Here is a 20,564-nt window from a genome sequence, read left to right on the forward strand (position 1 = left end):
CGGTCATGGTCTGGTCATCCCCCGCACAGCTGCAACACAGCTTCGTGTGTACACTGACGCTGATTGGGCAGGCTGCCCGGACACCCGCCGCTCCACCTCCGGCTATGCAGTCTTCCTCGGGGACAGCCTGATCTCCTGGTCCTCCAAGTGGCAGCCCACCGTCTCCCGGTCCAGCGCCGAGGCAGAATATCGGGCTGTTGCCAACGGCGTCGCTAGGGTCATTTGGCTGCGGCAACTGCTCAAGGAGATTCACCATCCCCTGGACTCCGCCTGTCTTGTCTACTGCGACAATGTTAGCGCCATTTACCTCTCCTCCAACCCCGTGCAACATCAGCGCACCAAGCACGTGGAAATCGACCTCCACTTCGTCCGTGAACGGGTCGCCATGGGTGCTGTCCGTGTTCTTCATGTACCCACCACATCGCAGTTCGTCGACGTCTTCACCAAGGGCCTTCCGTCCTCCGTCTTCATGGATTTTCGTTCCAGTCTGAACGTCCGTTCCACCGACGCTCCGACTGCGGGGGGGGGGGGGGGGGGGGTGTTAGAATTAATTGCTATTTAGTGTAATCACCTAGTCTCTTGTGTAATCTAGCTTCCTGTGCCAGGTTAATACCCAGCTGGCCCCTTGGGTCTCGGTTTGACTCTTGGGGACTCGGCTGACCCCTTGGGCCATCCTCCTCTCTATATATGTAATCCTCCTGTAATCTCCATCATTAAGTAATCTAAGCCTGTTAGGCTATTGTCTATCAATCCACATGGATCTCAAACCTGCCAATATACTACTAGATGATCGCATGGTGCCAAAAATTACAGATTTTGGTCTATCGAGATTTGACAATAATTCACAAACTAAGACTTCATCATGTCTTATATCATTGTAAGCTACAACTAATACATTGTTGTTTCTGATACTTGTTCTCTTACAATGTCTTTATGTCATAGCGTGTCGGTATATGTGTTCTTACTTGTCATGCAGAGGATATTGTGCTCCAGAATACCTTTCAGAAGGCAAATCATCAAGCAAATCAGATATATATAGTTTAGGAGTAATGATCACAGAGCTGGTGACAGGAACTAAAAACGAGGCTGATCTTAGCAAAGTAAGAGGGATTATGTCAATGTTGCATATGTTCTCTTTTCATCATGATGTTAAATATGACCTTGAAAAGTAGTCGTGCTCCTATTTCACTGGTGTGATCAACCTTGAAAGCAGTGCATATGTTCCATTAGGAATAACGCTAATATAGAAAACAGAAAACAATAAAAGGTTACTGCTTTATTAATATAGTATGCCAATTAATTTTACGAACTGTAACAGGGTAGTTGCTTTGAAAACTAAAAAAATACAGAAAAAAGGGACTCACAATAAGTAGATACTATATACCATAGGAATTTCACATGAACTTTATAGGTTGTTTACCGGAAACAGTTCAATTCTCAGTTATAGGAATTAGGGTACTTTGACATAATATTCCAAACCTGTGTTGCTATGGCCAACGTTGTCTCTTTAGTTGTATTCTTAAGCTGATAACAATATACATGTTATGTGCATTAAGTATTTTGGTTCCGATTTAAATAGTTTTGTGCAAATGCAGGTACTTAGAAGATGAGGCACAGGTGGATTAAATCATCGAAACATACACCCTTGGGTTATCAACAAGTGACAAAATGCCTCGAGCTGGCCCAAAGATGCATGCAAATTGACTCGACAAGCAGACCTGGCATAGTAGACATAACACATGAGCTCATCAATGCAGTACATAGTAAGGATGACCAATTCCAGGTAAGCCTCCATATGTGCTCCCTGAAACTCAAGAGAGCTAAAGCTTTGATAGGCTGTGGTAAAGCTAATGCATCTTTAATTTCTCCATCACAGGAAATCCCTTGCCTGGAGGACATGCTTGGGATTGAGCCGCTGGAAACACACTTTCCCTTTGAACTTGACCTGCAGATATCACACTCAATTGAGCTGACCAACGATACGGATGATTACATTGCCTTCATGACAAAGGCAAGGTCATGCCGCTTCCGCATAGAGCCAGACAAGGGCATTGTCCCACCAGGATCCAAGTGCAGTGTCACCATAACAATGCAAGCACAGGTCAATGCACTGCCAAACAATCGCCACAAGGAGGAGATAACCGTGCTGAGCACCCGAGTAGATGGAGGTCTTGCTGCTATGGATATAACTAGAGACGTGTTCATTGAGAAGGAGGGTAATGTGGTTGATGAGGTGAATGTGATGGTTGTTTTTGACGATCCACCACCGGCTGATGAGGAATCCTGAGAGGGTGAGTGGCAGAATCAATTTCTTCTCTCTGTTTCACTCTCTCTCTCTCTCTCTCTCTCTCTCTCTCTCTCTCTCTCTCTCTCTGGAGATTGGGAATTTCAAACAAGGCCCCATTTAAGAACGGAGGTGAAACGAAGGAAAAGTCTGTACATTATTTCAAACTCTTAATTACTATATCATTATGTCCACACATTATTAGAATATGAGTTTTACCCTATTCATCCATCACCTGGTTCATGTGTTCGCATTCCTGTGTTTTTATCATCCTCTGTTTTGCACATTCATTCATTTTATATTCCTGTATTTTTCCTCGTTCCTCTATTTTGTATTCCTTTGTTCTAAACAGACCCTTAATGAATATATCAAGAATTTAAGTTTACAGTAAAGTTTCAGTCGAACCTGAAAGGATGTGGTTTGCCGTGACTCCTGTCTTGTGAAAATATTCTTGAGTTATATAGTACATATACAGTCATGAGGCAGTAGAATCATCTTGTGAGGCGTACATTAGTAATAGTACATATATATATCAGGATGTTTTGGCTGATATACCTACGTGGCAGGTCACAGTACAATTGTCTAGTATGGTGATCGAATGAATTTTCTGATTTTAGAAACGTGCATTTGTGTCACTTCAAATGTTTTTTTACTGAATACATGAAGAATTAAGAGGTTGTTTGGATGCCAACTGAATTACAGTAATCAGATAAAATAATCTGAAGATGCTCAAAACACTGCAGATCCGGATTACAAAAATCCTCAATCTGTCTCCAAAGCCTTTTTTTTTTTTTTTGAAATTATAGATCATTTATACTCCAACTAATAATAGTCCACCTCTATAGTCAATCAAGAGACCTAAACGGCCTAATAATGTTATAATCTTATCGTAATAAAGATTTTTGTAATTTAATTGGAATCAAAATAGGTTGTAAGTTTAGGGGATAAATGCGATGGAATTCTGTTTCTCATTTGTGCCTCGAAAAGGAACGAAACAAATGCTGTCTCAAGTCCTTCGCTCATGCGCTTCCAGCGTTGCTGGACTTGTTGGTGCCCAGGCCAGGCAATACAGGGCCCCGCCACCGGTCGGCGTTCACCAATTCGCAGTCCCAGCGCCCGCCAATGATGCAGCTCACCGCCTGATTCCCAGATTCCTCGCTACTCCATGGAATCCCCACCGCCGCCGAGCACAATAAGCGACGACACTGCAGCCCCAGTCCACGCCATCGACCTCGAACCGGTAGCAGACTAGCAGCTTGAGCTTGAAGAGGAAGGGCGTCCACACCTGCGCGTCGCTTGTTCCTGTTGCCCCAATACGTCCTTCTGGCCCAAGGTACAATAAATTCTTTTTTCTTTTTCTTACAAAGCAAGCAGGAGAAGGTATCTGCGGATTCAAAGCTGTTCCTCTGTTTCTTGCTTCGTGGATAAGAGGGTCTGTTGTAGAGATCTAGTTTTCCTGTCGATGCTTAACTTGCAACCTTGCTTGTTGCTTCTCTGAGTCACATTGCTTGCGATTTACTGGGCCTAAAATGCTCCAGTGTAAGACGAGGTCTAAAGATGGGAATTTCTAGATTCTAGATAGCCTTGTCCTTGGAAATTAAATTTACTAAGAGGTTGGTTGAAACCCAAGACTTCTAGTGCAAGTTAAAATTCAGATTTTTGTCATGGGCATAAGATTTTGTGCATCAGTTGATATGATAATTGTGACTTGTTCTAAACGAATGGTACAGAATATAAACATATAATCATTTTGAAGATGTCCCGTTTAGGTTATTGGATTTTTTAGCAATCATACTATTACTAATTAGAGGATCCTTTCTAGCCTCCATACTGACTAGCACAAAACATATGTGCATAGCACTGTTAGCACCAGCATACAAGAGAGGAAGAATAGGATAGCAAGCAGTAGTTGGGATTCAGTTTGGAGGAAGAGTCATAGAACAGAGGAGTGATTGTTACAAAACAGGGTTCAATTCTTTGTTAATTCCCTCTCCTCACCATCGCTCTATCCTTATACCACTAGCTTACGGCTCTCTTGCCAGCTGCTCGTCTTCATGCCCACGCCGGGCCTTGGACGCGTGTGTTGGGCCGGCGCGCCCTTGTGCTCCTTCTCGGCCCATCTTTAGGGTTTTAGTCGTGTGTGACGCCTTGGTCGGCACCGGCTTCAGCTGTAGAACCCAGGTTGCTGACAAGCACCTAGCACAGGAGAGAGATAGTGTACTCTAATGGAGAAAGATCTGGTCAAGACTTTAGGCACATCGACAAATCGACTCAATGAGACCTGGAATTAACATGAACCAATAATATGAGACTATGAGAGACGACATCTACACAATATCACCCAAGGAATCAGGGGAAAACAAGCACAAAATGAAAGCAAGATAATTGAATTACGATGTCAATGCACAGGTCCATTATATGCCACAGATGCATATAACGTTTGCAGTACAGAGTAAACAAACTCGAGTAAATTTAGCATTTTAGCTATATATGTTAACTCCTTATTTTTCTCCATGTACATTTTGACATCGAAGAAGCAACAATTATCTTTACACTGCCATGGACGCAGATGTTTCAGTTCAAAATGTCTAGAGTGCAGGAAAAGGACGCGGGAAGGTATAAATGAAAAGCACCAGTCATTTAGTCCTGATCCTGCTCTGGTGCCAGAATCAGCAAACAGCAGACAGATTGTCAGCATGCATCAGGACGAACATGGTTCCTCCAGTTTCAAAGCAGGTGTCTTAGGATGCTGGTTAAGTTGATTCTCCATGTCCACCTTAACTTTGTTGTCAAGGGAACCCAAATACCACACCTCCTTGAGTTTTCCTTTAGACAGACTCTTTAGCTCAGCAAACTTCACTGCCGACCCAGTACAGCATTTAGCTGTCAGCAGCTCAAGATTTTCCATTGCTAATGATCCAAAGGATACATTTAACTCAGAGTTACAAGCAATCTCAAGTATCCTGACGTTCAAATAACTGCGCTGCTCTACTCCATTCACCTTGACACAAAAGTTAAGGTCACCATCACCATCTTCAAGTGGCCTGATATCAAGACGTAGAATACATAGTCCTTTTATTTCCCCAAGACCTTCGCTTATGTTAACATTTTTTGATATTGCCATATTCACATGTAACTTTGTGAGTTTAGGAAGATCTTTGATCCATGGTGGCACCACTTTTGCAAGACCATATAGTTTAAGGCTTTGAAGTTTTTCCAGATGTTTCTGCAGAGGCCAGAACATGTCATTCAAACATGGTTCATTATTGCCCATGCAGAGCCAAACTGATAAGGATTCCAAATGAACGTGGTCTGAGATGGTAGAACAGAACTCTTTGCTGTTTTTCTTGTTGACGCCGGTCACTTCGAGCTTGTGCAATTGGGTGAGCTTCTTGAGCTCTTTCAGGATGGTCTTGCCCCCTGAAAAACCAACATTGACGGCACCAAGAGTGTGCAAGGATGTAAGTTCCTCAATCCCTGCAGGCACCTGAACACCACCTACAGGACAAGCTCTGCAGCAGCAAGGCAACCATGACAAATGAGCACATGCTACTGATGGTTCCTTGGCTGTGCCAGCACGGATGTATTGCAGCTTGGTAAGTTTGGTGATGGATGGTGGCAAAGTGACTATGGAGGTGCCCCTGACATCCAGAGTTTCAAGTTGCCTCAGAGCAGCAAATGAACTTGGCAGATGGCAGATCTCTCTTATTCCTCTTAGAGAGAGCAACTTGAGGCGAGGAAGCAGCTTCAGCATCTGCTCCAGGTATTTATATGTCACACCTGTTGCATTCTCGAGATCAAGCACCCGGAGCACCCTCATAGTGTCACTGATGAAGAAGGGCTTCCACTGTCCAAACACAGTGAGGGAGCGTAGCCTTGAGAAGTCAATACTACTGAACACGATCTTGTCTCTGTCCCAGCTATCCTTTATGACAAGGTGCCGTCCTGTGCGTTGACTGGTCAATATGCACCTGCCCTCCAGTTCGAAGACAAGGTCCTCATCCTTTTGCCTTGATATGATGTACTCATGGAAGAAGCCATTGACTTGGCACATGACCGTTCTTGTATCTGCAGTGGTGACTGAATGTGGAGTCTGCTGGATGATACTCAGATCAAGGAGCATCGAGAAGAATTTCTCCCCATTCTCCTCAGCTGACCTGTTGGACGTGTCCCTCGAGTAACCCTCTGCGATCCACCGCCTCACTAGACGCCTCCGTCGAATGCTTTGGCCTTGCGGGAAAATGGACAGGTAGAGGATACATGGCTTGAGATAATCTGGGCAAGTACGGAAGTAGGAATGCATCCAACCAAATAGTCCACGCAGGTTATCAAATTCTGGTTTAGTCTCCAGATCATGCATAAATCTGTCACTAAGATTCATTGCGGTTTTCATCCACCTGACTGTCATGGGTGCCAAAAAGTTGGCTACAGCAACTATTACTTTGGGAAGTCCGCCACACATGGAAATAAGTTTTCGAAGCTCCGGATCTTCAGAATCCCTTAAAGCGGACGAATCTGGAAATGTGCCTACCTGTATTATTGAAAAGAAGCTAAATTAGTAGATCAATCAATCACACTTTAGATTTAGTTTTAGCTTGTGCTGTTAACATGCATAAACTCATGTATTGAAAATTGAAAAAAATACATGTGCATGAAGATCTGTTTGTTTTATCTTACAAATTGTGGATTGCAGCTTGTTGTTTGTTATAATCTGTAAGTTTTTATTTAGAAAAATATACAATTTTTTGTTGAAATATTACGACATATCTATATTGATAGTATGTTTGTAATATGGTCTATTGTTTATAAAATCTATACTGCTAAACATATAGTTCGTTAATAGAAAAAAATTGTACTCATGGTCCAAGAATTGTTCTGAATTTTTATGATACCATTTGGATAAGGAGTTTTGTTAAGCTTACTATAGAAGACTTGGATAAGATGATTCTGTGTATTTTAAGAAGTTTGGATGAGCATAGTGGCAACAGAGAAAAAAAAGCTTGGATAAAACTACTTTGATGCAAAAGAAAAAATGTTCACACCATTTTTCATGTTTTGCAAAACACAGTTTAATCTCCTAGAGGGGGAAAAGAAGAAAAATCATAGATTTGAGCATCAAGATGCATCTGAGAAATGATTTAGCAAGACCAAGAGAATATGCAAGTATCTTGCAAGAAAACACACCTTCTTTTTGAAGAGATCACGTGCTTCATCGTCTTCTATACTTTTGACATTGTACATGGCCTCTTCTCGATTTGCACAATGTATGGCTATGCTTGCTTCAGTTGTAATCACAACGATAATGCTTCTACAATGTGTAGATACCAAGTAATGTCGTATTAGATCCCACTCTTCTGTGGATTGCAAACCATCTATAATGACAAGGCAGCGATGCTTCTCCAGAAGCTCATGACACTCTTGAATGGGATTGCTGATTCCATTTTGCTGAGGAGAATCTGACTGAAGTTGTGAAAGTAAGCTCCAAGCCAAGTTCCTTAAATTGAATGGATGTGATACATCCACCCAACTGTACATGGTAAATATTCTGTTGCTACTGTCATACATTATGTCATAGTATAAGTTCCTGACTAGAGCTGATTTCCCAACACCAGCTATCCCCCACACGGATATCACAGGAACACCATTAACACACGCCCTGGCTAAATAGCCACGGAGATCTTTCATCTGTGAATCACGTACTTTAACTAGCGGGAATCGACCAATACACATATCAGTGTTGTTTTGGACACCCATTGATGATGATGCCTCATTATTGTTAGCCATCACCATAGTGGTTTGCTTGCTTTTATCTCTGTCGCCTTGAGAACCCTGAAAATATAGAAAATTTAAGAAGGGTGGTCAAGGAGAGAATTAATGTAGCATGCAACAAACATTGGAGGGATGACACAGTTTCTGAATCCTGTGCCAAGTGTTACATTATGAGTTTGGATTTGATGATTTGACTGAACAAATATAAGAATTTATTCCACTACTTTCTCCTAAACCTATTTCCGTTATTCCCTATGTGGGGACTATGGGGAATCAGTCTCATTGTGTGTGTGTGTGTGTGTGTGTGTGTGTGCAGGGGCGGGGGGGAGCTTTTGTTAATGATAAATATACCAAAGACTAGCATTGTCTGCACATTTTCGTTTTGTTTGCACAGCCAGCCCTTCACTGGTGATGAGCAAAATAAGTAGAACTGCTACTGTACATTTTTAATCAAAGTACTTCTATATCTATCAATAATTTGAAATTAATATTTCTAGCATATGATTAGAATATGTAATGATCAAAACTATAAGAGCAAAAGACCATTTTTTTCCAGAAAGTTATTCGATTGTGTTTCAGCTGCTTACCTCCCTGAAGAAAACACATACAGAGTGTTCGGCTGACTGCTTAAGCTCAAACACTTGCCATGGATCTCCAACACACAGCCTAGCGACTTCAGATTGCTGAGTAGAGATGATGACCCAGCTGTGATTTTTCTCTTCAGGCAGGTAAGCTCTGACGGTGTCCCACTCTACCATACTGGAAACGTTTTCCAGGATAACCAGGTACCTCTCCTTCATTTTCTCCATGAACTCTTCAATAAGTTCGCCTTCTGCAGCCACTTCCAATCTCTTGAGGGTACCAACGTCTACACCCGATTTCTTTTGTAGGCATGAGTTTGTGTGGAACTGAATCAGCAAGCTCCGCTGGAACTCATGGGGATTGAAAGGGTGCGACAGCTTTGCCCAGCCACGGCATCTGAAGCTGTCACATATTTCTGGTTTGCCATAAGCCTCCCTGATGATGGGTGTGGTATCAGCATTGCCACCTGCTGCCCACACTGAGATCACTCCAAGGTCTCCACCAGGTTTCTTGGTGATCAACAACTTGGTCAGATCTCCTAATCCTCGTTGCATCTTTGTGGTATCTCTTGCTTTGACGAGCATGTCAAATGTTGTGGCACCGACAGAAGCACCAGGCACCAACTGTTGCTGCGTGACGGGCTTGGAACCTGAATCACTAATGAGGTTGTAGCGCATGTTCCTAAGGCTCACCTCCTCAACCCTGCCCTTGAGCAGCTTTATCTCGGCGACCGCCTTGTCCAGCGGCAGCTCTGGCCTGATGAAGCCTGGGAGGCAGCGGCAGTGGCAGTCTGACGCCTTGTCAAGGTGGATCACATACTCGATGCAGTCCTCCACGTTGTATGCGAGGTCACGGACCTGTCTCACCCAGGTCCTCACCACGTTGTTCCTGGCGCGCTCCTCATCTGCGACATTGAGGAAGGACTGCATCATCTGGAACCGGTGGTGATGAACGCCAGGTCGTTCTGCGTGCTCTGCCGCAGCGTTGCCTCCTCCTCAATCGCCGCCAGGGCCTTGGTCACAGCCCCCTCCACCACCGATTTGGCCAAGCTCACTGCCAGGTCCGCCATTGCTTCCCGTCTTTCCTAGACACTCCAGTGTGTTTGTCTCTGTGGTAGCAGCTAGTGATTAGTGATGCTAATGCTCGGAGGAATTGTGCAACCTCCGCGCACCTAGAGATGGGAACATGGGGATATCAGCTAGGCATGAACATAGTCAACTGGGAGTTTGGGACATTGCAAAGCAAGTCTTTGCCTGGCCAGATCCGTGAGCTGAGTTGGTTCTCTGATATATTTACTTAGCCGTTGACTAGCAAAACACAGTCGCCCCCCTTGAGCCCTTCAACTTTCAGTTTCACTAATGTGCAGTGGTGTTTCTGCAACAATGTCTTACCACACCTTAAAGATGTGGACCTGTAACCTGTTTGGAAAAGAGAATATTTATTGTCAAGTCAAGACAGATTGATCGGTATGTGTTATGTGTGCTTCATGGAAAAGAACATTTCATAATAACAATTAAAAGAACGCCACTTGTCATACTCTACTGGTTCTAAGAGTTTATGTTATTTTAGTTTTATCTTACATAAAAATATTCTTTGACCAAAGCCTACCAAAAATAGTTTTGCTAAATGCACCGTTACATTACATATATGGTATAAAACAGTCTTATCATTGTGTGGTATTAAAAATGATGATTTTTGTATGCAGGCTGCACTCTTAGCGCTACTATGGCATAAACAATCATTTAAGTAGAGAGCTACTCTCTTTGTTGCAAATTATAAGACATTTTGACTTTTCTAAATACATTGCTTAGTGTATATAGAAAAGTCAAAACGTTATATAATTTGGAATGGAGGGAGTACATAATTCTATTGTGGTCGGCTAAGCCCACTAGCTTTTCTTATTCCCACTAGAATCTCCTCATTAAAATTTCTAAATCTCTCTTTCTAATCAATAAAATAGCATTGCAACTTCGGGAGTCACTCCGCTGATTCGGTGACATAAAATTCTAGCTTCCCCTTCGTTTAGGCATACACTACGGTGCTCAAGATCAACGGTGCAGTTTAGTGTGAGATCTAGGAGGAACCAAGAGTTCTAACCTCAATAAAATATATATGTAAGCATATTGATAACTATTTTAAAATGGCTCTGGCTTCTCTACAGAAGCAGTTTCTTCGGTAGAGCTAAAGCTTTTTAGAAAAGCATTTGGTAAAATGGCTTCTTCTAGTTTTCTAGTAGAATAGAAAAATATGAAATCTCCATAATGACCATCTGTAATTGATTGGCTACCTGATATCTCAAACAAAGTGAGATTATTCAATCCAAAGCTGCTGACGTAGCACCTCCCTTTGTTGAATTCAATTTTTTAGCCATATAATAAAGAGTAAATTACACTAGTAATCCCTAAACTATTATGTGTAACACCCTAAAACTTGAAATCTTTTAAAATAGTAAATTTGATTTATTTATGTTATATTGGGTGCACTCAAATATAGGAAATTAATAATTTTTGTGAAATTAAAATCAATCATAAGTATAGAAACATGTTGATGCATTCATGCTGCTGCACATTTGTTTTTGTAATGATTGACTTTGACTATAATTTGAATTGAAATAAAAAAAATCATTTGAAAATGCTTTTGGAAATCCATTTGGAAAAAGAAAAAAGGAAATTTCCTTCCATACCCTCCTCTCCCTCACATTCGGCCCACATGGCCTTTTCTTTCCCGCGGCCCAGCGCCAGCCCTGCCCAGCTCGCCTCCCCGCCTCGCTCGGCCTAGCACCGCGGCCCAGCCCAGCCGAACGGCCTGGCCGAAACCGTCGCCCACGCTCCTCCCCAGCCGCTGACGCCCGGGCCCCACTTGTCGGCGCCATCCTTCTTCCCCGTGTGGCTCGGAACTGCCCGCGCCTGGCGCTGCAGCAACCGCCGCCCACGACTGGCGTCGTGGGAGCGTCCCCCCCCGCTCCTCGGCCCTGTTAAATAGCAGCCGAGCCCCCGCGCGCACCCCTGCGCCTCCCCGCCTCTTCCTTGCATTCGCCGAGCGCAGCAGAGGCCACAACAGCCGCAGCCGAAGGTCGCCGGGATCCGCCATCGCCGAGCTCGGAACCTCCGCGCGAACAGTCGTCTCCGAGCCACCCCCGTCTCCATTTCTCCCTTGGTGAGCTTCGCCTTGTTCCCCTATCTCTCCTGGTACCGTTATTTTCATTTTTCTTGGCTTCTAGATGCCCTGGCCGCGAGCTCCGCAAGCCTTGGCCGCCGGCCATGGCGGCCACCGCGCTACCCGCTGTTCTCGGCCGCCGTATAGGCCTGGACGAGATCCCCTGTTTCCCCTCTAACCCCCGGTGCCCTCGGTTGGGAAAACCGTGGACTGTAGGCCAGTAACCGAGCTCGCCGACGTGTTTCTCGTCGCTGGCAATGGAGCGTCGCCGCGGCTACAACTGTGCCCGGCCGGAATCCTTCTCTCTCCCTCCCCAGGTCTAATCCGAGCCCTCCATCCATGATCCGACGGCCTAGATCTTCCGATACACCTTCGCGTGGCTGATTTGCAAGAGACCCTGGACTTTTCTAAGTCCTAACCCGCAGTCCAAGGCGTAGTTCCCCGAATGCGCATTTTCGTTTGGAAAACGTAAACTTCACGGCTTAAGTCAAAAATACGTTTTCAATATTTACAGAAATGCCATTTGAACTGTTTCATTTATAAAATTGTCGTTTTAGCTCCGAATTGATCCATTCAAATCGCGTTAGCTTCGTAATTTCATAAGCTACATGTTGGAACTACTGTTAGTCAAGTTTGGAACTTTTTAATTTCATGATTAGATTTAATTAAATATACGGCTATAGGAAAACCCGTTTAAATCATAACTTTCGCATTTTAGCTCTGTTTTTCGTGAACTTCGCGTTGACGTGATCGTAGCGAGACGTAGATTATGTTTACAAACATTTTATCTTGTTTTCAATACTGTTGGTGTACTGTTCTAATGATAGGAATGTTTGCTTTGCATGAATGCTTTTGGAATGTTGTATGTTGCCGTGTTGGTCGCGTTCAGACGGTGAGGAAAACGTTGAAGACCAAGAACTCTTCGACGACCAGCAGGACCAGCATGAGTTTGTGAACCAAGGCAAGTATAGTATGGGCCTTCCTTGATATCCTATTTCACTTTAATCAATTACTCATTTGCATGTGTCTAATTTTGATACTCGTAAGGACATCATAGTGATTGTTTATCTTGTTCCTTGTCTCCTATGGGTTAAATGCATATGGGTAGATTGCTAGTGCTCTAACTGAACTTGATATACATGATGATGAATGATACTATGGAACTAAGAGTTTAACATGATTCATAACAACTGTTCCATAGGGCAAAGGTGCAAATGACCTTTGTCCATGTTGCTCCCAGCTCTCCATAAGGACTTATCTGTCGGCAAAAGCTGGGACTGACAGTGCAACCGGAAGAGTCATATGGCTCTGACTTTAGCTCAGTAATATGATCTTTCCTAGCTAGTTAGAGGTTACCTTTTTGGCGCAAATGGGGCTTGCCACGTTGGGTATAGGGCTGCCTCTATTCCTATGAGTATAGCCGCGATGGATATGTGCCATAGGAAAGGGGGGGTTCCTACATCTGCCAGCCAAGGAAACCTAGCGGCCCTAACTTGTTAGGGAAACCTATGAAATGGCTTCATAGTGTACCCTGCCCGCTCACCTTGGTAGTGACATGGGAGTAATTAATCCGGGCATATGAGGATCACGACTTGCGGTGAATGTGCACCACCTCTGCAGAGGGTAACAAACTGTTATAACAGCTGTGCTCACGGTTACGAGCGGCCTAGAAAACTCACAGAATAATTGGATACTTGTTGATGATCATTTATGATGGTATATGATGGATATATGATACACTTGACTCTGAAAATTGTTCATATGGGATTAAATGGGAGCTTAAGCATAATTTGATATTACCTGAGAATAAAAGTTTGACTTACTAAAAATGCTAACTGCAGTAAACTAGTGTCAACCTTTTGAGCTTCATAACCCCATGTTAGCTTGTTAAGTACGGGATGTACTTACACTTGTTTATTTTCTTTATTTGGATAAAAATCCCGGATGTGTAACAGATGACAACGGGTATGAGGATTTCTCGGAGGATTTTTAGGCTTGTGGTCAACCAGTTGACCTTCCCTGTGATGAAGCCCATGAGAGTTTATTATCTTTTATTTTCCACTGTGTGATGTAAGACTAAGTTGTATTATGGATGTGATGTAAGGGACACCGTGATGATACTTTATATGATTTGTCGACTTGTGTGTGTGACTGTTTCCTGGGCACATATAAGTATTGTGCATTCAATTTTATCCTTAAAATTGGGTGTGACAAATTAATATCAGAGCCGTGTTGACTGTAGGACGCAAGCCTAGTAGAAAACGGTCGTTTTAGCATCTTTGCTCCTCTGGTTTCTTGCTTACTGTCTTATTCTTGTTATTTTATTAAAACATTTATGCTTTTCATACCTTAATCTATTATTTAAAATTGTTGATTCTAATTCTATCTCACTTTAAATCTATAGATGTCTCATAATCCGAAGACTGCTCGCCTCAACACCGCCAGCTATCGTGCCATGTTCACCCCGCGTGCCCCACAGGCGGAGAGGGAGATTGTGATCATCTCCGACGACGAGGAGATGGCTACACCGACACCTACACCTGCTCCTACACCAGTCGCCATGCCCGTCTATCCTGTTGTAGCTACCCCTGAGGAGTCGATGGCTACTTCCCCTACACCTGCACCCTCCCCAGCTGTCCCCGTGGAGGATGAGGAGATTGGCTGGAAGTGCAAGTACTACTTCAAGCCAGCTCCAGAGACAGCCTACTACCACACTCTCCTCACTCACGTGCTGGACGACTACTACCCCGACTTGCACGCCTCCATCAGCTACCACTGTGCTGAGTACCAGCATCTATTGGAGGCTACCTTCTGGAAGGTAGAGCTGGTGGTCACCGCTTGGAACGACATCAAGAATGGACATGAGGTGGAGACTGTCCACTGTGCCCCTACCAGGAGAGCCCATGCTTTGGATGGCATGGAGGATGCAGCCCAGAACGCCTACATCCACTATCATGGTCGTCGCTTTGAGGCCATGGGGGAGGATCGCTTTAGGTTCCTTCCTCGAAATGATCATGAGAGTGTTTGGCAGGTATTGGCTCCACCAGGGAATGACCCAACTTTGGAGGCAACAGTGCAGCATGTCCACGCTATGCAGGGAGTGGATGAGGAAGTCAAAGGAGAACTGCGTGCATCTCAGAGGGCTCAGAGACGCCTTCAGAAACAAGTGGATGAACTTTGAGCACAACTGGGACAGCTTTCCATCTACAAGAAGAAGCGCTGGTCCTTCACCATGATTGACACCGCTCCATAGGTGTTAGGTGCCTTGATCTAGATTACCACGTCGTTAGTTCGTGTTCTTATTTAGTCTTGTTGGTCTTGTGAACTTGGTTGATTAGATGTTTAATTTGTGAACTTGGTTGATTTTGTATTTTGCTTGATTGCTGGAAGTTTGTGGGCATGTCCACAACTTCCTTAGATTGGAACTTTAAGTTTAGAATGAAATCTTAATGCAGATGTTTCGCTTTATCCTATCCCTGCTGTGCTGATTTCTGGAGCAGCCTGTGTTCTTTATCTGATATCTCGAAATCTGGGATGTCAAAAATTTTGAAAATTTTGTGGAGATAACTAGACTTCTGTATCTTTCAAATATCTTTGGAATCACGTCAATAGATGTTCAGGTTTGTGAGATCTAGCAGACACAAGTTGAAGTTCCTGCGCTGTCTGGAACTCAGAACAGTCTCGGTTTAGCTCTACTTTTGACCATGTGTGTTTTAGAATCTGTAAAAGTGATCTAAATGAAAGTTGTAGCTGATGTCCTAAGCTTTCTAATGAATCTTGGTGCACCTTTGTTGGATCTCTGAAACTCGAGTTATAACAGTTTTACTGAAATGCTGAATTTGAATCTTGTCCAGAAAATTCTCAGCACTGTTTCTTATCTTGTGTAAGCTCTCTATAATTGGAAAAATCTCTAAATTTTGCACATTTGTTGGAAAATAGATGGCCACAAGAGGAGAAAGAGGCAGAGGCCATGGTCATGGGTGTGATGCTCTCATAAATCCACCACCGCCACCTGTGACCATGGAACAGATATTGGGAATGCAAGTGCAGCTGATGCAAGCTATGATGCAGCGCTTGGACAATGAACCTGCAAGAGGGCCACCGCCTGTTCAGGTCAGAGATAAGTGTGGAGAGTTCATGAAAGGTCATCCACCAGTGTTCACCCATGCCTCAGACCCTATGGAGGCAGATGATTGGTTGCATGCCGTGGAGAAACAACTAAACATAGCACAATGCAACGACCTTGAGAAGGTGTTGTACGCTTCCGGGCAACTCCAAGGAGCTGCTCAGGATTGGTGGGAATCATTCCAGTTTGGACGTCCCAACAATGCTCCTGCTATCACTTGGCAGGAATTCAAAGACAATTTCCGGTCATACCATATTCCTGATGGACTAGTGGAACTGAAGCAGGAAGAATTCAGATCTCTCAAGCAAGGATCAATGACTGTGGCGGAGTATCGGGACAAGTTCGCACAACTATCATGCTACGCTCCTAATGATATAGCGGATGACAAGGATAAGCAATGCCGATTCCTCAAGGGACTATATGATGGACTACAGCTCCAGTTGATGTCTAATACATACCCTAATTTCCAGTCTTTGGTGAATCGTGCAATCGTGATTGACGATAAGCGCAAGGAGATGGAAGCTAAGAAGAGAAGGCTCCAAGGGCAAGCTTCTGGAAGCAACACTCGCCCACGTGCTTATCCCTAGCAAGGTTTCCAGTAGAGGAATCAAGGACCAACTCACCAGGGAAACCATGGTCAGTATCCTCAGTGGAACCAGTTCTAGCAACGCCCTCAGTACGAGCAACAGTTTGGAAATCAGCATCCCCCACAATAGACCAGCAATCCTACAACACACCAGGGAGTGCCCAACAATGCTCCTGTGAAGAGTGGTGCACCAAACAATCCCAATGCCTGCTACCGATGTGGAGAAGTAGGTCACTATGCTCATCAGTGTCCTAAGAAGCAGAACCAACAAGCACCTCGGAACCAGACCAGCAATCAGAAGTTCAACGCCCGACCACCTCACACTACGAAGGTGAACTATGTGTCATCTGATGCAGCTCAGGAGATGCCTAAGGTCATGCTGGGTATGTTCAGCGTCAACTCTATTTCTACTACCGTACTTTTTGATTCTGGTGCTTCGCATTCTTTTATCTCCCAAGCTTTTGTTAGAATACATAGCATACCTTTGTGTGCCATGAAAAACCCCATACTAGTAAATTCCCCAGGAGGTAGTATGCTAGCTTCTTATTGGAGCCCCTCAACTAGCATTTCCTTAAGGGGGGTAGACTTCAAAGTGAAGCCTATTGTGTTGAGAACAGCGGGAATTGATCTTATTCTGGGAATGGATTGGATGAAACAACACCGGGTAGTGATTCAGTGTCAGGAGAAATCTGTGGTTGTGACATCACTTAATGGAGATAGAATCTGTGTAGAAGTGGTAGTGCAAGCTCAGTCTACAGCCATAGTGAACCAGCTAGATGGTGAAGTCAATGAACAAGATCGTGTCATGGAGGAGTTCCCGGATGTCTTCCCCGATGACTTGCCAGGTATGCCACCTGACCGAGACATTGAATTCATTATTGAATTATTACCTAGAACTGCACCAATAGCTAAATGTCCATATAGAATGGGAGTTAATGAATTAGAAGAGCTTAAGAAACAACTAAAAGAGTTGCAAGAAAAAGGTTTTATACGCCCAAGTTCTTCCCTATGGGGGGCACCTGTGATCTTTGTGGATAAGAAGGATGGTAGTCAACGGATGTGTGTGGATTACCGCTCACTTAATGAGGTTACCATCAAGAATAAATACCCTTTGCCTAGGATTGATGATTTGTTTGATCAGTTGGGAGGCGCTCATGTGTTCTCCAAGATTGATCTCCGATCTGGTTATCATCAGCTTAAGATTCAGAACTCGGACATACCCAAGACAGCATTCACTACACGGTATGGATTATATGAGTACACCGTTATGTCTTTTGGATTGACCAATGCACCTGCATACTTCATGTATCTGATGAATAAGGTGTTCATGGAGTTTCTGGATAAATTTGTGGTAGTATTCATAGATGACATACTAATATTCTCCAAGACTAAAGAAGAACATGCGGAACACATAAGGTTGGTCTTGCAAAAGCTTAGAGAACATAAGTTGTACGCTAAGCGGAGCAAGTGTGAGTTTTGGTTAAAGGAAGTCTCTTTTCTGGGTCATATAGTCTCCAATGGAGGAATAGCAGTGGATCCAGGTAAAGTGCAAGATGTACTAAATTGGAAACCACCAGCAACTGTAAGTGAGATTCATAGCTTTTTGGGATTAGCTGGATATTACCGAAGGTTCATTGAAGGCTTTTCCAAGCTAGCCAAGCCCATGACAGCTTTGTTGGAAAAGAATGCTAAGTATGTATGGTCGGATAAATGCCAGGCAAACTTTGAAGAGCTAAAGAAGAGATTGACTACAACTCTAGTATTAATTTTGCCCGATTTAAACAAGAACTTCTCTATATATTGTGATGCATCCCGTTTGGGTCTTGGATGTGTGCTTATGCAAGAAGGAAGAGTGGTGGCATATGCATCTAGACAATTGAGGAAGCATGAGTTGAATTATCCTACTCATGACTTGGAGTTGGTAGCTGTGGTTCATGCTTTGAAGATCTGGAGACATTATTTGATTGGACATAAGAGTGATATCTATACTGATCATAAGAGTTTGAAGTATATCTTTACCCAATCAGATCTGAATCTGAGACAACGTCGTTGGTTGGAATTGATCAAAGACTATGATTTGGAAGTGCATTATCACCCGGGAAAGGCAAACGTCATAGCTGATGCACTTAGCAGAAAAAGCTATGCCAATGGACTTCAGATAACATCTATGTCAGCAGAGTTGTGTGCTGAAATGGAGTATCTCAACTTGAGCCTGGTCACTAATGCAATGGAATTAGTGATAGAGCCTACTTTGGAAAAAGAGATACGCAAAGGACAATTAGAGGATGAAAAACTTAAAGAGATAGCAGAGAATATAGTGCTTGGAAAGGCACCCGGATTCAGAATGGATGAGAATGGTACTCTTTGGTTCAGGAAAAGGATATGTGTACCAGAAGTGAAAGCTATCCTAGATGCAATTCTACAAGAGGCCCATGAGTCTGCTTACTCTATACATCCCGGAAGTACCAAGATGTACTTGGACCTCAAGGAGAAGTATTGGTGGTATGGTTTGAAGAGAGATGTGGCAGAATATGTGGCTTTGTGTAACACTTGTCAAAGAGTGAAAGCTGAGCATCAGAGACCTACAGGGTTACTACAACCAATGAAGATTCCTGAATAGAAATGGGAAGAAGTTGGTATGGATTTTATTGTAGGACTGCCCCGCACTCAAAGAGGTTATGATTCAATATGGGTAATAGTGGATCGACTCACCAAGGTTGCTCACTTTTTACCAGTCAAGACTACCTATAATGGTGCAAGACTAACAGAGTTGTATATGGAAAGAATAGTGTGCTTACATGGTGTTCCCAAGAAAATTGTGTCAAATAGAGGCACTCAGTTTACATCACAATTCTGGCATAAAGTACATAGATCTTTGGGGACAAAGTTGAATTTCAGTTCTGCTTACCACCCGCAAACTGATGGACAGACTGAAAGGATCAACCAGATTTTGTAAGATATGTTGAGAGCTTGTGCACTTCAGTATGGTGATAGTTGGGATAAGAGTCTGCCATACGTAGAGTTTTCGTACAACAACAGTTATCAGAAGAGTCTCAAGATGGCACCTTTCGAGGCGTTGTATGGGCGTAAGTGTAGAACGCCTTTGTTCTGGAATCAGACTGGAGAAACTCAAGTGTTTGGTCCCGATGTCCTTAGAGACGCGGAAGAACAAGTGAGAATGATTAGAGACAATTTGAGAGTAGCTCAGTCCCGATAGAAGAGTTACGCTGATACCCGCAAAAGAGAGCTGACTTTCGAGATTGGTGATTATGTGTACTTGAAGGTGTCACCAATGAGAAGTGTGAGAAGATTCAATATGAAGGGAAAATTAGCACCAAGGTATATAGGACCTTTTAAGATTCTAGAGAGACGTGGAGAAGTAGCTTACCAGTTGGAACTGCCTGAGAGTTTGGCAGGAGTGCATGACGTGTTCCATGTTTCCCAATTGAAAAAGTGTTTGAGGGTACCAGAAGAGCAAATTCCTTTAGAAGAACTTGCTGTCAAGGAAGATCTTACTTATGAAGAGTATCCGATAAAGATCTTGGAAACTGCCGAAAGAGTTACGAGAAGCCGAATCATAAAGATGTGCAAGGTGTAGTGGAATCAGTATACAGAGGATGAAGCTACTTGGGAAAGAGAAGAGGATATGAGAAAGACTTATCCCCAATTGTTTGAGTAAGCAATCACCTGAATCTTGAGGACGAGATTCATCTTAAGGGGGTTAGAATTGTAACACCCTAAAACTTGAAATCTTTTAAAATAGTAAATTTGATTTATTTATGTTATATTGGGTGCACTCAAATATAGGAAATTAATAATTTTTGTGGAATTAAAATCAATCATAAGTATAGAAACATGTTGATGCATTCATGCTGCTGCACATTTGTTTTTGTAATGATTGACTTTGACTATAATTTGAATTGAAATAAAAAAAATCATTTGAAAATGCTTTTGGAAATCCATTTGGAAAAAGAAAAAGGAAATTTCCTTCCATACCCTCCTCTCCCTCACTTTTGGCCCACATGGCCTTTTCTTTCCTGCGGCCCAGCGCCAGCCTTGCC

At 43.3% G+C, this 20,564-nt stretch overlaps 2 pseudogenes; one reads left to right on the forward strand and one right to left on the reverse strand.

The window, feature by feature from the left end:
* Positions 1-4,655: 4,655 nt before the first annotated feature.
* On the reverse strand, positions 4,656-10,098 carry LOC136483727 (disease resistance protein Pik-2-like; annotated as a pseudogene).
* A 4,400-nt stretch (positions 10,099-14,498) lies between these two features.
* On the forward strand, positions 14,499-15,044 carry LOC136479926 (uncharacterized; annotated as a pseudogene).
* The last annotated feature ends 5,520 nt before the right edge of the window (positions 15,045-20,564 follow it).

Source organism: Miscanthus floridulus, chromosome 9 (assembly GCF_019320115.1).
Source record: "Miscanthus floridulus cultivar M001 chromosome 9, ASM1932011v1, whole genome shotgun sequence".
Classification (NCBI taxonomy): Eukaryota; Viridiplantae; Streptophyta; class Magnoliopsida; order Poales; family Poaceae; genus Miscanthus; species Miscanthus floridulus.